The sequence below is a fragment of the Dendrobates tinctorius genome, unplaced genomic scaffold (assembly GCF_039654945.1).
Source record: "Dendrobates tinctorius isolate UK_male_01 unplaced genomic scaffold, ASM3965494v1 ptg000008l, whole genome shotgun sequence".
NCBI lineage: Eukaryota > Metazoa > Chordata > Amphibia > Anura > Dendrobatidae > Dendrobates > Dendrobates tinctorius.
The window spans coordinates 42,393,029-42,407,575 of record NW_027361676.1 but is presented as its reverse complement, the minus strand read 5'-3'; the positions used below and the strand labels follow the sequence as shown (position 1 = coordinate 42,407,575).

The 14,547-nt window shown below is 46.8% G+C and overlaps 1 protein-coding gene across 2 annotated transcripts in view; it reads left to right on the top strand.

Annotated features, from left to right (window-relative positions):
* The window catches only part of MFAP3L (microfibril associated protein 3 like), a 56,973-nt gene that overhangs the window by 16,807 nt on the left and 25,619 nt on the right, over positions 1–14,547 (top strand). The gene's annotated exons all lie outside the window — the stretch shown is intronic.

Sequence of the window (14,547 nt, the reverse complement as noted above, 5' to 3'; positions counted from 1 at the left end):
GTTTATTATTCCCAGATAACAGACATATTTGTTTCTTCTATTGAGCTGCCCCATTCTTTGCCAGCTTTCTGACATAAAAGGGCATTGCAGCTGCTGAGCTTAACATTGCAGTCTGCTGGGAGAAAGTGAGCACTCAGGCAAATGACAGGGCTTGCCACGCCTGAACGGAGGCAAAATGCGTGAAACTAGTTAATTTGCTGTATAAGCTGTCTGCCCTTCCTGGTTATGTCTCAGTCAATATCTAAATTAGTTCTGGAAAGGTTTATCCTCCTTGTCCTGGTATGATCCGACACTACTTGTACTTAGTTTTGTGGTCTCAACTGTGCATGAAATTGAAGATGCAGATCGTATGGACTGTGCTCTACATCCAGATCTATAAAGCGTTTTCACTTACATGAACCAAACATTAGTACACAAACGGAACGCCGATCTGAGCAGGGGAGGCAGCCAGAGCCAAATGGGGAGCACCAAGTAGGTTGACTGTGCAGGAGAAATGTGTAGTCCCTTTTCGGTGCTTTAAGCCAGGGTTCCCCAACTCCAATCCTCAAGGCCCATGTTTTTAGGATTTCCTAAGTATTGCTCAGGTGATAATTGCATCACCTGTGCAAAACAAAGTAAATCCTGAAAACATGATCTGTTGGTGGGCCTTGAGGATTGGAGTTGGGAAACCCTGCTTTAAGCAGCCCAACACCATGGATGGCTCTTGCTATGTGTTTCAATGGGGAGTGGGGAGTAAGCGGCTGCTAGACTGAGCCCAGGCAATGACCGGGTCTATAGATGAGAAGTCCACCACTGCAGACTATCGACCAAGACCAGAGATGGCGATAAAGAGGCATTGCTGCCCTCTCAGAGGAACAGTGATTTTTATCTTTATAGTTCTCCAACCCTATGCTCACATAACATTTGACACTGTACAATCTCTTTAAATTTAAGCTACCCAATGATTTTCTCACTGACCTCATCTGTCATAGGAGAGTCAAAAGCCCTCCATTACACATGTTCGGCTGGCACCGACAAAATGGAGGTTTCAGTTGACTGTAAAGGGGTTGTCTGGTCATCTGCTAAGTCTTCAGTCACTCTATATAACTGCAGACTTCTGCATCCTTACAGTGTTTGCACTGCACACTGTCAGGATTCACCGGGATTGCTGGAGAGAGTGGAAGGACATGTGATTTGCAAACATGCAGTCATTTTCCGGCTAGACTTGCTCGACTTTCAATACAAGTGTATTGAGCAAGGCCACGCATGTGTAGTCTGAATGCTGTGGAAGTATGCAAATTGTATGCTTGCGGTCAAGTGACCTCTCGACTGAAAAGCCAGAGAATCGTACTGTATGGGTTCAGAAGTCTAGTCACTGCATAGTGACAGCGGAGTTTTGGAAAAAGACTGGAAAACCCCTTTAAGCTAAAGTGTAAGCGTGCCTTTAGTTTGTGTGAACTATAATTGTATACTTTTTGGGTTTTTTGGGTTTTTTTTGTTTTTTTTTACATCTGATTAAATTCATCCACTTATATTATTATGCATTATCGGATAATACTTTATTTAATGTACGGTATATATTTAGGACTTGGGTAGGGTCTTCCTCTGTTTCCACGAGATCAGTCCACTGATGATTAATTTACCGTCGTATCAATTCCTCATTTTATTTACTCTGCAATTAGAATTAATCTATAATATAACGCTGTAAGCGGCACTCTGTCCGAAGTCTTTATAGACTGCGCAAGTGTGACGCGCCTGCGCAGTCTGAACAGAGTAACACACCCGGGGATGAGGAGGGTGGCCCAGAAGATGGCGGTATGCGTAAGCACTGAACGCATACCGCGATCTCTGCCACAACACCTTATCGATCCGGTGTTGCCGCAGGGTCTTGCTGGGATGTCAGGAGAGGGCAGGTTGTGGTGCCGGAATCGGCGCATGCCCAGTCTGCGCTTTCCGGCGCCATATTGTGGAAGACACACAGCAGTGTGTCTTCAAAAAAATGGCACCGGAAAGTGAGGACTGCACAGGCACCAATTTCGCCAGCATCGGCGCATGCCCAGTCCGCGCTTTCCGGCGCCATTTTGTGGAATACACACTGCAGTGTGTCTTCAAGAAAATGGCACCGGAAAGCATGACTGCGCAGGCGCTGATTTCGCCGGAACAATCCCACCCTCTCCTGACATCACGGCGAGACCCTGCGGCAATACCAGGATTGGGGGGATGAGGGGTACCATGCATACCAGGATAGGGAGGTGAGGAGTACCATGCATACCAGAATTGGGACGTAAGGGGTGCCATGTATACCAGGATTGGGGGGATGAGGGGACCATGCATACCAGGATTGGGGGGGGGGGTGAAGGGAACATGCATACCAGGATAGGGATGAGGGAGTACCATGCATACCAGGATAGGGATGAGGAAGTACCATGCATATCAGGACTGGGGGTGAGGGGATCATGCATACCAGGACTGGGGGTGAGGGGATCATGCATACCAGGACTGGGGGTGAGGGGATCATGCATACCAGGACTGGGGGTGAGGGGATCATGCATACCAGGACTGGGGGTGAGGGGATCATGCATACCAGGATAGGGGGTGAGGGGATCATGCATACCAGGATAGGGGGTGAGGGGATCATGCACACCAGGATAGGGGGTGAGGGGGGTCCATGCATACCAGGATTGGGGTATGAGGGGTACCATGCATACCAGGATAGGGATGACTGAGTACCATGCATACCAGGATAGGGGGATGAGGGAGTACCATGCATACCAGGATAGGGGGATGAGGGAGTACCATGCATACCAGGATAGGGGGATGAGGGAGTACCATGCATACCAGGATAGGGGGATGAGGGAGTACCATGCATACCAGGATAGGGGGATGAGGGAGTACCATGCATACCAGGATATTGGGATGAGGGAGTACCATGCATACCAGGATATTGGGATGAGGGAGTACCATGCATACCAGGATAGGGGGATGAGGGAGTACCATGCATACCAGGATAGGGGGATGAGGGAGTACCATGCATACCAGGATAGGGGGATGAGGGAGTACCATGCATACCAGGATAGGGGGATGAGGGAGTACCATGCATACCAGGATAGGGGGATGAGGGAGCACCATGCATACCAGGATAGGGGGATGAGGGAGCACCATGCATACCAGGATAGGGGGATGAGGGAGTACCATGCATACCAGGATAGGGGGATGAGGGAGTACCATGCATACCAGGATAGGGGGATGAGGGAGTACCATGCATACCAGGATAGGGGGATGAGGGAGTACCATGCATACCAGGATAGGGGGATGAGGGAGTACCATGCATACCAGGATAGGGGGATGAGGGAGTACCATGCATACCAGGATAGGGGGATGAGGGAGTAAAATGCATACCAGGATATTGGGATGAGGGAGTACCATGCATACCAGGATAGGGGGATGAGGGAGTACCATGCATACCAGGATAGGGGGATGAGGGAGTACCATGCATACCAGGATAGGGGGATGAGGGAGTACCATGCATACCAAGATTGTGGATGAGGGGACCTTGCATACCAGAATTGGGAGGTAAGGGGTGACATGTATACCAGGATTGGGGATGAGGGGATCATGCATACCAGGATTGGCGGGTGAGGGAGTAGCATACATCCTACGATAGGGAGTAGGGGGGACCATGCATACCAGGATTGGGGGAGTAAGGGGACCATGCATACCAGGATGAGGAATGGGTGAGGGGGCCATGCATAGCAGGATAGGGATGAGGGGTACCATACGTACCAGGATAGGGATGAGGGGTGCCATGCATACTAGGATAGAGAGGGGGCAGCACATACCAGGATGGGAGACCATAAACCAATAAAAATGCTCGCCACCTGGGCGTAGACCGGTTCAATAGCTAGTAATATATATGGGGTAAAATAGGAAATGGTAGAGAATTCACACAGCTGCTTTTCACATGGTCCAGTTTGTGATATACCTTCCCGATGCAGTGCGCAAACTGATTAATCATACTTTATTGCATAAACGTCTTAAATAATTGTAACTATACTAGATAGACCCCCAACAATTTTTTTTAGATACTGTATGTCCCCATTTCAGGTATTCCATGGGTGTAGTGTGATTTATACATGGTGGATCATTGGATTGGAAGAATTCCTCTTGGCCGATGTCCAGTGTAGGACAAAGATGCTCATTCATATCCTCTCCGTAACTTGGAACAAAGCGGGGTTTCACCGAGCCTCTTGATTGTGGGAACACTCTTGTTTTCTAAGACAGTGTGACCAGTGTGTATAGAGGAGAAAGCACAAGGATATAGGAGGTTGGCCATCCCTTCAGGCGGGTAATTATGCAATCTTATGCATCTGCAAGAAATGTGCTGCTTGTTGTGGATACTGACACATAATCCTGGATTGTCGTAAAGGATTAAAGCTATTGCATCCAGACTTTGTATCCCATCTATGGATTGAACATAGAATATAATGGGTATATGTGCAAGTTTAAAATATAAAAATGCGGAGATATAATTTATTTCAATTTGATTTGCAAATTAAAATCGCCCATTGAAGTCAATGAGTCAGCGCGAAAAAAAAATGTTGGACAGCACATGGATGCCATCTGTGTTCATTTGAGTACAGACTGATTTTTACATAATTGGTTGGAGAAGTTTAATTTTTTTTATTTTTCCCTTTGTAAACGGGAAAAACTGGTGGTAAACATGGACATGTGGACCAAATGTAGATGAATAAAAAAATCAATCAACATCCATTTTTCTTGAATGCAAAAAAAGTATGGACATGTGATGAGGCATTATCTTGATCTGAAAGATTAATGAGCCAGAACTAGTGATGAGCGAGTATACTCGTTGCTCGGGTTTTCCTGAGCATGCTCGGGTGTCCTCTGCGACTTGTTTGACAGGCTGAATACATGTGGGAATTCCCTAACAAACAGGCATTCCACACATGTATTCAAGCTGTCTAGCAGTCGCAAATCATGCAGCTGAGACGACAAAAACTAAATTTCTGAGCACGCCAAAATACTCGGAGGACACCCGAGCATGCTCCGGGAAAACCCAAGCAGCAAGTATACTCGCTCAACACTAGCCAGAACCCATATTATGCACCTTGGAATAAATGTGGCATGTCTCATGAAGGCCACCCCTTTCTATATGCATTATATTGACAACCAGATGCCATAGACATCTCATGGGGATCCATCATAATCTATATCGAAGAGGTCTGAAGGAAATAATGATGCAGTTTAGACTTATTGCTGAGCAAAAAAACAAACTCCAAAGGTTTTGACGGCTTTATTTTCTTAGAAACATGCCCATTGTCCAGGTTTACATTTGCACTTGTTTTTTATTTCATCATGGGAGCAGAAAACCAAAGAGAGTGTATCGGTCGTATAGTAAACGTCAATGGTGCCCAACGAAACCCAATGGGGTCTGCATTTAAGTCATTGTGTCCATCATTTTATGAGAAGAAATGGCACAATTTTTAAAAAATTTTTTTACGGGAAATATGATGTGAACTTAGCATTAGGTGTATTTTTTGTAGTTTTTATGTTACTGCTGACCTTTTTGTTTTATTGCTCAACGTTTTATATCGGTGCATGGTTTTAGGTAGCCATATACCACTGTGGGTCGCCCTCCCAGGGCTGTGTGATACTCTGTACCGGGCCCGATGAGCTTCAATGGGAGATGTCACGGCAGCTGGGACCCGGCCCGTAGCCCTGGGCGCCCATTGTAAAAGGGAATGTTCAGTGTGCTTATGATGATTGAATGAGTCGTGACGCCACCTGTGGTGTTCGGCAATGAAGATGTTAAGCTGACACTGCAGACAGATCCTCTGGGATAGATGGTGTGGTGCAGCAATGATGTTATAGCCCTCCACAGGCAGGGCTGTAGTCCCAGGGCAGAGTAGGTAAAGTGACACGTAGATGGTGTAGTGTCAGGCGCAGGGGGAATGTAGCCGTGCCAAGCAGGTTGACGCAGGAATAAGTGGAGGACACCAAGGCATGTAGTTCCAAAGCTTTACTCAGCCTGATGTGGCACAAGAGCCCCCGCATCCGTGCCATGTCCTCCGGGTCAGGAGCTCAGCCAACTTCCAGGCAAGATGAAGTACTCCTTTCCAACACTCCGCCCACATGTGCCTTTTCTGAACGTCTCCCTTATTGCGCCTTTAGTGAAGTACTCACAGTACTGAGTTACACTGGAGTTCCTGTCAGATGTTCCTATGAACTCTACTTGTACGGCAGACAGCTGTAGCCTGCTTCGGGGTCCCCTTACTACCTAGTCCCGGCTCACTCACGTTGCTGTTGTGCCCCCAAGTCTGGTGTGGGAATAAAGTGGTGACAACTTCTATTCCTCCGGTGTCTGCTGCAGGACCATTAGGATCCATACAACCTCGGGGACCGGACCCCGGCCTTGCGCTTAGAGCTTGGGAAGTGTTCTCCTCTAACCCTAATCCTTAGTTCTCTTCACGTTCCATACTAATCCTTTCCTTCTTATGGAGAGTCAGGCTTTCTATCAGTGTTCCTTTCCTGTGCCAGCGGACCCAGGTCACTGAGGTCGGCTGCAGCACTTCCTTCCTCCATCCCACTCCGGGGATCTTCTCTCTGACTCCCTCTGTCTGACTAAATCTTAAACTCTTCCTGCTCTTTTTAGTGCAGACTAAACTCCACCCACCTCCCAGCATGCTTCGTGTTCCAAGCAGGGAGCCACCAAAGGGTGCTTTGCTACACTATTATGTTGTGTGGGATGCAGGTGTTGGAGTGTGGTCACGTGTCTCCACCTTACCTGGATGGTGGGGTACCACACCTCAGGAGGAGGTGCAGTACCTCTGTGGCGACTGAACCCTCAGGGGCGCCACATACCCCCCCGTTAAACATGGCACGTCCGCGGGCTGAAAAAAGAAGCAAAGATGGACAAATACAGGAACATACAAAATGTTTTTGTTATGCTAAATAAACAGTGCTTATCTAAACTTCCCAGTGTGGGAGGCACTCATTCTTGAACGTTGCAAACAATTTTAACTAACTATCTATGTTCTAATACAGTACCTAATTCAAAAGTGCTATTGGCAGTAACTCACTACCACTTCAAGTATTCTTCATCAACACATTTCTTCATCTCTTCTTTCACATTTTGTAGTTCCTATTGTTAACCTTTAGTGACAACCGCTGATGCCTGGTTCGACACCTGTAAATTTTAAATCTTTATTCAAATATTAAGGCATTAGTCTACACTGCATTCCAAATTATTATGCAAATTGGATTTAAGTGTCATAAAGATGTAATTTTTTGTTTTTCAAATAAACTCATAGATGGTATTGTGTATCAGGGCTCTTTGGATCACTGAAATCAATCTCAAATTCCTGTGATAATTAGTTTACCAGGTGAGCCCAATTAAAGGAAAACTACTTAAGAATGATGTTCCACATTATTAAGCAGGGCACAGGTTTCAAGGAATTTAAGAAAGAAAAAGGACCTCTCTGCTGCTGAAAAGCATCAAATAGTGCAATGCCTTGGTCAAGAGATGAAAACATTAGATATTTCCCAAAAATTTAACCGTGATCATTGTACTGTTAAGAGATTTGTGGTTGATTCTGAGCACAGACATGTTTGTGCTGATAAAGGCAGAATGAGGAAGGTTTCTGCCAGGCAAGTTCATCGGATTAAGAGAGCGGCTGCTAAAAAGCCATTACAAACCAGCAAACAGATATTTAAAGCTGCTGGTGCCTCTGGAGTCCCTCGAACCTCATGGTGTAGGATCCTTCAAAGGCTTGCTGTGGTGCATAATCCTTCTATTCGGCCACCCCTAAAAAGTGTTCACAAGCAGAAATTGTAGCAGTGGGTCCAGACATACATGAAGACTATTTTTCATACAGTCTTGTTTACTGATGAGTGTCGAGCAACCCTGGATGGTCCAGATGGATGGTTGGTGGATGGCCACTATGTCCCAACAAGGCTGCGACTTCAGCAAGGAGGAGGAGGAGTCATGTTTTGGGCCAGAATCATGGGGAAACAGCTGGTAGGGCTCTTTAAGGTTCCTGAAGGTGTGAAAATGACCTCTGCAAAGTACTGTATATAGAGTTTCTGACTGACAGCTGTCTTCCATGGTATAAAAAGCAGAAGTGTGCCTTCAGGAGCAAAATCCTCTTCATGCATGACAATGCACCATCTCATGCTGCAAAGAATACCTCTGAGTCATTGACTGCTATGGGCATAAAAGGGGAGAAACTCATAGTGTGGCCACCATCTTCCCCTGACCTCAACCCTGTAGAGAACCTTTGGAGTATCATCAAGCAAAAGATCTATGAGGGAGGCAGTTCACATCAAACAGCAACTCTGGGAGGCTATTCCGACTTCATGCAAAGAAATCCAAGCAGAAACTCCAAAAACTCCCAAGTTCAATGGATGCAAGAATTGTGAAGGTGATGTCACAGAAGGGTTCCTATGATAGCATGTAACTTGGCCTGTTAGGATGTTTTGGAGTTAAATAGCTTTTTTGTTCAGTGAATGTGACCTCCTAAGGCTGGTTTCACATTTGCGTTTTTTAGCGCTGGAAAAAAACGCATATGTGCGCATGCGTTTTTTCCCCTATATTTAACATGGGTGCGCATACCTGCGCGCTTGTAAGCGCATGTATGCGATTTTCATGCGCTGCGTTTTTTTGGGGTGTGCGTTTGTATTTTCCAGACGCAGCATGTTGCATTTTTTGGCCCTGCAAAAAAGCGCATGCGCACGTTTTGCGCTAAAAATGGCCATTATAGCCTATGGATGCGCATATGTGCGCACTGGCATGCTCATGTATGCGTTTTTTTGCATATGCGTTTTTTTTTTTTTAACCATGGAATTTAGGGGTTTGGGTTAGAGTTAGGGTTAGTTAAGGGGGTTTAGGGTTAGGGTCAGGGTTAGGGTTGGGGTTTGGGTCAGGGTTAGGGTTAAGTATGGTTTTGTTAAGGGTTAGGGTCAGGGTTAGGGTCAGGATTAGGGTTAAGTATGGTTTTGTTAAGGGTTAGGGTCAGGGTTAGGGTTAGGGTCAGGGTTAGGGTTAAGTATGGTTTTGTTAAGGATTAGGGTCAGGGTTAGGGTCAGGATTAGGGTCAGGGTTAGGGTCAGGATTAGGGTTAAGTATGGTTTGGTTAAGGGTTAGGGTCAGGGTTAGGGTTAGGGTCAGGGTTAGGGTCAGGGTTAGGGTTAAGTATGGTTTTGTTAAGAATTAGGGTCAGGGTTAGGGTCAGGATTAGGGTCAGGGTTAGGGTCAGGATTAGGGTTAAGTATGGTTTGGTTAAGGGTTAGGGTTAGGGTCAGGATTAGGGTTAAGTATGGTTTTGTTAAGGGTTAGGGTCAGGGTTAGGGTCAGGATTAGGGTTAAGTATGGTTTGGTTAAGGGTTAGGGTCAGGGTTAGGGTTAAGTATGGTTTTGTTAAGGGTTAGGGTCAGGGTCAGGGTTAGGGTCAGGGTTAGGGTTAGTTAGGGTTTAGGGTTTGGGTTAGGGTTAAGTATGATTTGGTTAAGGGTTAGGGTCAGGGTTAGGGTTAGTAAAGTCATGGTTTGGGTAGTGTGAGGGGCCACCTAAAAATGTTGGAAAAAAACGCAAACGCGGTAAAAACGCACTAAAAACGCATACAAACGCATAAAAACGCTGCGTTTTTTTCATGCATGCTCATAAAAATGCTTGAAAAAAACGCAGCAGTTGTATGCTTATGTATGCGTTTTTTCAATGCGTTTTTTTGCGGGAAAAACGCGCTGCAAAAAAAAGCAAGTGTGAAACTAGCCTAATGCTGCAAATTCCACAAATGAACATTTTCAGTTCTTTAAAACAGATCAAATGTTTAGAAATTCTACTGTGCCTAATAATTTGGAACAGTGCAATTTGAGTTTTTATTCATTTTGGAGATTATACTGTTATCATTGGGAGGTTTCTTCAATAAAATTTGATGTATACTCTAATGGGTGATGACTTTTATTAGACTGTCATTTGTACTGACTATTTAGGAAAATTATAGAAAAATATCATTTGCATAATAATTTGGAACACAGTGTAAATTCTATAAAGCATTCACCATTTACTTTTTCTATCAAAAATGCTAGACATTATTAATAAGTGTAATATAGACATTGATCCAGCCAAGATGTCTCGAAATGTCCTTATTCTTAATGAGGTAGTCTTTATTCTTAAAAGACTTATGCAAAACCAAGAAAGGGCACCTAAAGAGGCGCAACTATTTACATTACAGTTCTGGATCATTCAGTGTCCATGATCTCCACAGTTCAGTAAGAAAAACGCTGCCAATAAAACTTGGCAACAAAACTGGAATCAACAGGGAAACATCATGATAACAAAAATGGAAAAATAGAATGCAATGGTGCAAATACCCTCCTGGGTAACAGAGTGCGTTTAGTTATCTGTAGTGTTGGTGGTCCCCTCCTGGGGTGCTGGAAGCTGATGACTTGGGCTGCTTCCAGGGAAGAACTTCTGGACATCCTCTTCCTGCTTGTGGGTCCACATAGGACGAGGTGGTGGCAGCTGGTGCAATTGCTGCCTGAGGTACAGCGGGTGCAACTACCTGTACCATAGGGTGGCTAACAGGGGTGGATGTAGCCTGTGTGACCTTGGCAGGTGTGATCACTACAGTGGGAGGTATTCCTGCCGGTGGGACATAGGCCTTCTCTTTCTTATTGGCCGCAATGAAATCTTTGGGGATTCAGCGTATGTTCATGGCGTACCAGCCACGCAACCCCTCATGCCCGGTCAAAGTAACGTATTCCCCCAGTTGCAAGTCTCTTGCAGGATGTCTCTTCCGGAGGTGTGACTCCACATCCCTCCTACTAAAGAATAGGACACTGATCTGCTTGGGGTCTGCGATGAAACCAAACCCCAGCTCATGATTCACATTGAGGACCTGTCCCCATCCGGCTGAGTCCCGGGGAATGTAGTGACCGGCACGGAAATTTTCCTTCCGGTCCAGATCAGGGCCCAGCACAGCCAGCCTCCACTGTTCCTGTTCTCTGCTCGGCTGTCAGCTGGCGGAGGGTCTGCTGACAAAAGGACTCCGTCTCCTCTTCCTCCTCCCGGGATCTGCTTTTAGCCACAGTGGACAAGGGTACTACCGCTAGGGGTTCAGGTGTTTCCCCCCAGGGCTCAGAGTCCCTGTCCGGACGCTGCAGCAGCTACACACCCCGAGGCCTTCCCAGGTGTAGGGACAGTAGACGTACCTGGGGCCTTCTGGCGATGCTCTGGTGCAGGGTTAGAACGGTAATCAACGGCAGGAACATCCACTGGAATAGTCCAGTTAGTTGTCGGAGGCGGCTGTGGAGCAGATGGCGGCTCCGGATCCGCAGGGGTCTCCGGTGGGACCTGTGCAGCCGCGTCAGGTCCAGGTTGGGGCTCTACTTCCTCCGCTTCAGCTCCCCAGCCCTCGGAGAACTCCTCCTGGCTGGCCGCGACCAGCGGTAATTGCAGCGTGGAGGTGGAAACAGGCGCTGCTGGTAACATTGCAGCAGCCGTTGGTTCCATGGGTGCTGCCTGAGGGAATCCCTGTGCAGCTGCACAGTATGCACTAGTATGGCAGCAGCGACAGGTACCGCAGGTGAAGGTACTAGTATGGCAGCAGCGACAGTGGGTACCAATGGGAAGGGCACCGGAAATGGAGGTGCCGATGGCGTAGGCCCCTCCCGGGTGTGCTGCCAGTTCACCATCCAGAGCGCCTCCTGCCTCAGCCGTAGACGGTTTGTCAGCTGGGTGATCTCAGCCTCCAGCTGCTGGCGGTCCATCTTGGAAGTCGGATCGGAGCCTTCAGCCAATGTGCCGGGGAGGTTCAGATCAACCTCCTTGCGCTCTTCGGGCCTCCCTCCTTCCATCATGGCGTTCTCTCTTCCTTCTTCTTCCTGTCTGGACTCTTCCCGCCACCGGCTCTCGCTCCTCCTTCTGAGGGCGGCGTCTTCTTCCTACTCCTCCATACCAAGCCAGTATACGAACCCTTCAGGGGGTGGGCCATGTTGCGGTTGCATAGAAGTTCAGACAGGGGAGGCCCAGGACAGTTCGCGGACTTTTCTTAAGATCACCCATGTTGTCACGCCCTTCTTCTCCACGCCGGTGGCCATTTTTGGAGGCCATTTTACAGTCTATCAATTTGGTTATTCTGCACATTGTCAGCTATCTTTAAGTCCAATAAATCCTAGGCACACAGAACCCGGTGGCGCCGGGCTTCGTCATCCTGTTCGTGACGCCAAGTTGGGTCACCCTCCCAGGGCTGTGGGGTACTCTGTACCGTGCCCGATGAGCTTCAATGGGAGATGTCACGACAGCTGGGACCCGGCCCGTAGCCCTGGGCGCCCATTGTAAAAGGGGAATGTTCAGTGTGCTTATGATTGAATGAATCATGACGCCACCTGTGGTGTTCGGCAATGAAGATGTTAAGCTGACACTGCAGACAGATCCTCTGGGACAGATGGTGTGGTGCAGAAATGATGTTATAATCCCTCCACGGGCAGGGCTGTAGTCCCAGGGCAGAGTAGGTGAAGTGACACGTAGATGGTGTAGTGTCAGGCGCAGGGGGAATGTAGTCGTGCCGAGCAGGTTGACGCAGGAATAAGTGGAGGGGACACCAGGGCATGTAGTTCCAAAGCTTTACTCAGTCTGTTGTGGCACAAGAGCCCGCATCCGTGCCGTGTCCTCCGGGTCAGGAGCTCAGCCAACTTCCAGGCAAGATGAAGTACTCCTTTCTAACACTCCGCCCACATGTGCCTTTTCTGAACGTCTCCCTTATTGCGCCTTTAGTGAAGTACTCACAGTACTGAGTTACACTGGAGTTCCTGTCAGATGTTCCTATGAACTCTACTTGTACGGCAGACAGCTGTAGCCTGCTTCGGGGACTCCTTACTGCCTAGTCCCGGCTCACTCACGTTGTTGTTGTGCCCCCAAGTCTGGTGTGGGAATAAAGTGGTGACCACTTCTATTCCTCCGGTGTCTGCTGCAGGACCATTAGTATCCATAAAACCTCGGGGACAGAACCCCGGCCTTGCGCTTAGAACTTGGGAAGGGTTCTCCTCTAACAATAATCCTTAGTTCTCCTCTTCTTCTCCTCACGTTCCATACTAATCCTTTCCTTCTTATGGAGAGTCAGGCTTTCTATCAATGTTCCTTTCCTCTGCCAGCGGACCCAGGTCACTGAGGTCGGCTGCAGCACTTCCTTCCTCCATCCGAGTCTGGGGATCCTCTCTCTGACTCCCTCTGACTGACTGACTGACTGACTGACTGACTAAATCCTAAACTCTTCCCGCTATTTTAGTGCAGACTAAACTCCATCCCCCTCCCAGCACGCTTCGTGTTCCAAGCAGGGAGCCACCAAAGGGTGCTTTGCTACACTACTATGTTGTGTGGGATGCAGGTGTTGGAGTGTGGTCACGTGTCTCCACCTTACCTGGATGGTGGGGTACCACACCTCTGTGGCGACTGAACCCTCAGGGGCGCCACAACTGCGTAGCAGAAGTACAAGAAACTCCCGTACATCTGTTGTCATTGCTGTGCAACTATGCTAAAGATCTTTGGGTTACACCTAAAAAATGGTCCAGAAGGAACTACACTATTAAAAAATGGTTGAAACTTATTATTTTTGAACATTAAAGATAAGAATCGGTGCTATTGTTAAGTAGGGAATTATTTCAATGGTGTTGATACATTACAAGCAGCGATGCAGCCTCATCGGTGCGCATTTCCACATCGGAGGCCGTAGCTTTCACAGAAAAGATTACGCAGGTCTACAAAAGAGTTTTTTTTTTTTTTTTTTTTTTTTTTTTCTTTTTTTTACAGATGCCAAGGATTTTTATTTTTAATGGATTTAGGATATTTTGAGGGTGCAGAATTCATAAATCCCGTTACTTTTGCTGAATTGGTTCTAGTTTGAGATTCATCCATGAAAAAAAACTCTCACAATGTGACCTTGTGTGTGATGATAAATGCAGTATCTTTTGGTCTTATGACTCTTTAACAGTGTCTAAGGTAATGAAATATTCCACATAATTATTTTGTATTTAAATTTGTAGGCTTACGATGCTATAAAAGTGAATTTTGAAGCCATAATTCTACTGTAATGAAATATCTAAGAAACTAGAGCCTATGTGGCAAAACTGAAGTCCTATTCTTAATCAGCAGCATAAACTTAATATAAAAATGTTCAGAGATCGTTGGCACAAAAATCACTGTATACCAGTGTTATACACTGTGCAGCAATTTCCAGTTAAAGAAGCACTCCTCCTCCCATCAACATTTCTATGCTCTTAATATATTGCAGTCATCATATTATATAGCACTGTGCACTTACAATTGCTCATTTTGCCTTTCTACCAAGTTAATTCTACCCTTTTCCATTATGTCTATGACATCAGGTGATTAAAAACTGAGTAGCTGAATCCTTCTAATCGTTATGTAGAACCAAGATGAGTCATAAGTCACTGCAAAAGTTCCTGGCAGTGGGTGGGGTGGGTCAGGAGTTGAACAGGGAAACCATAAAAGCAGGGACAAGAGACTTCCTTTACCTTGCAGCGCTGGGATCCCTG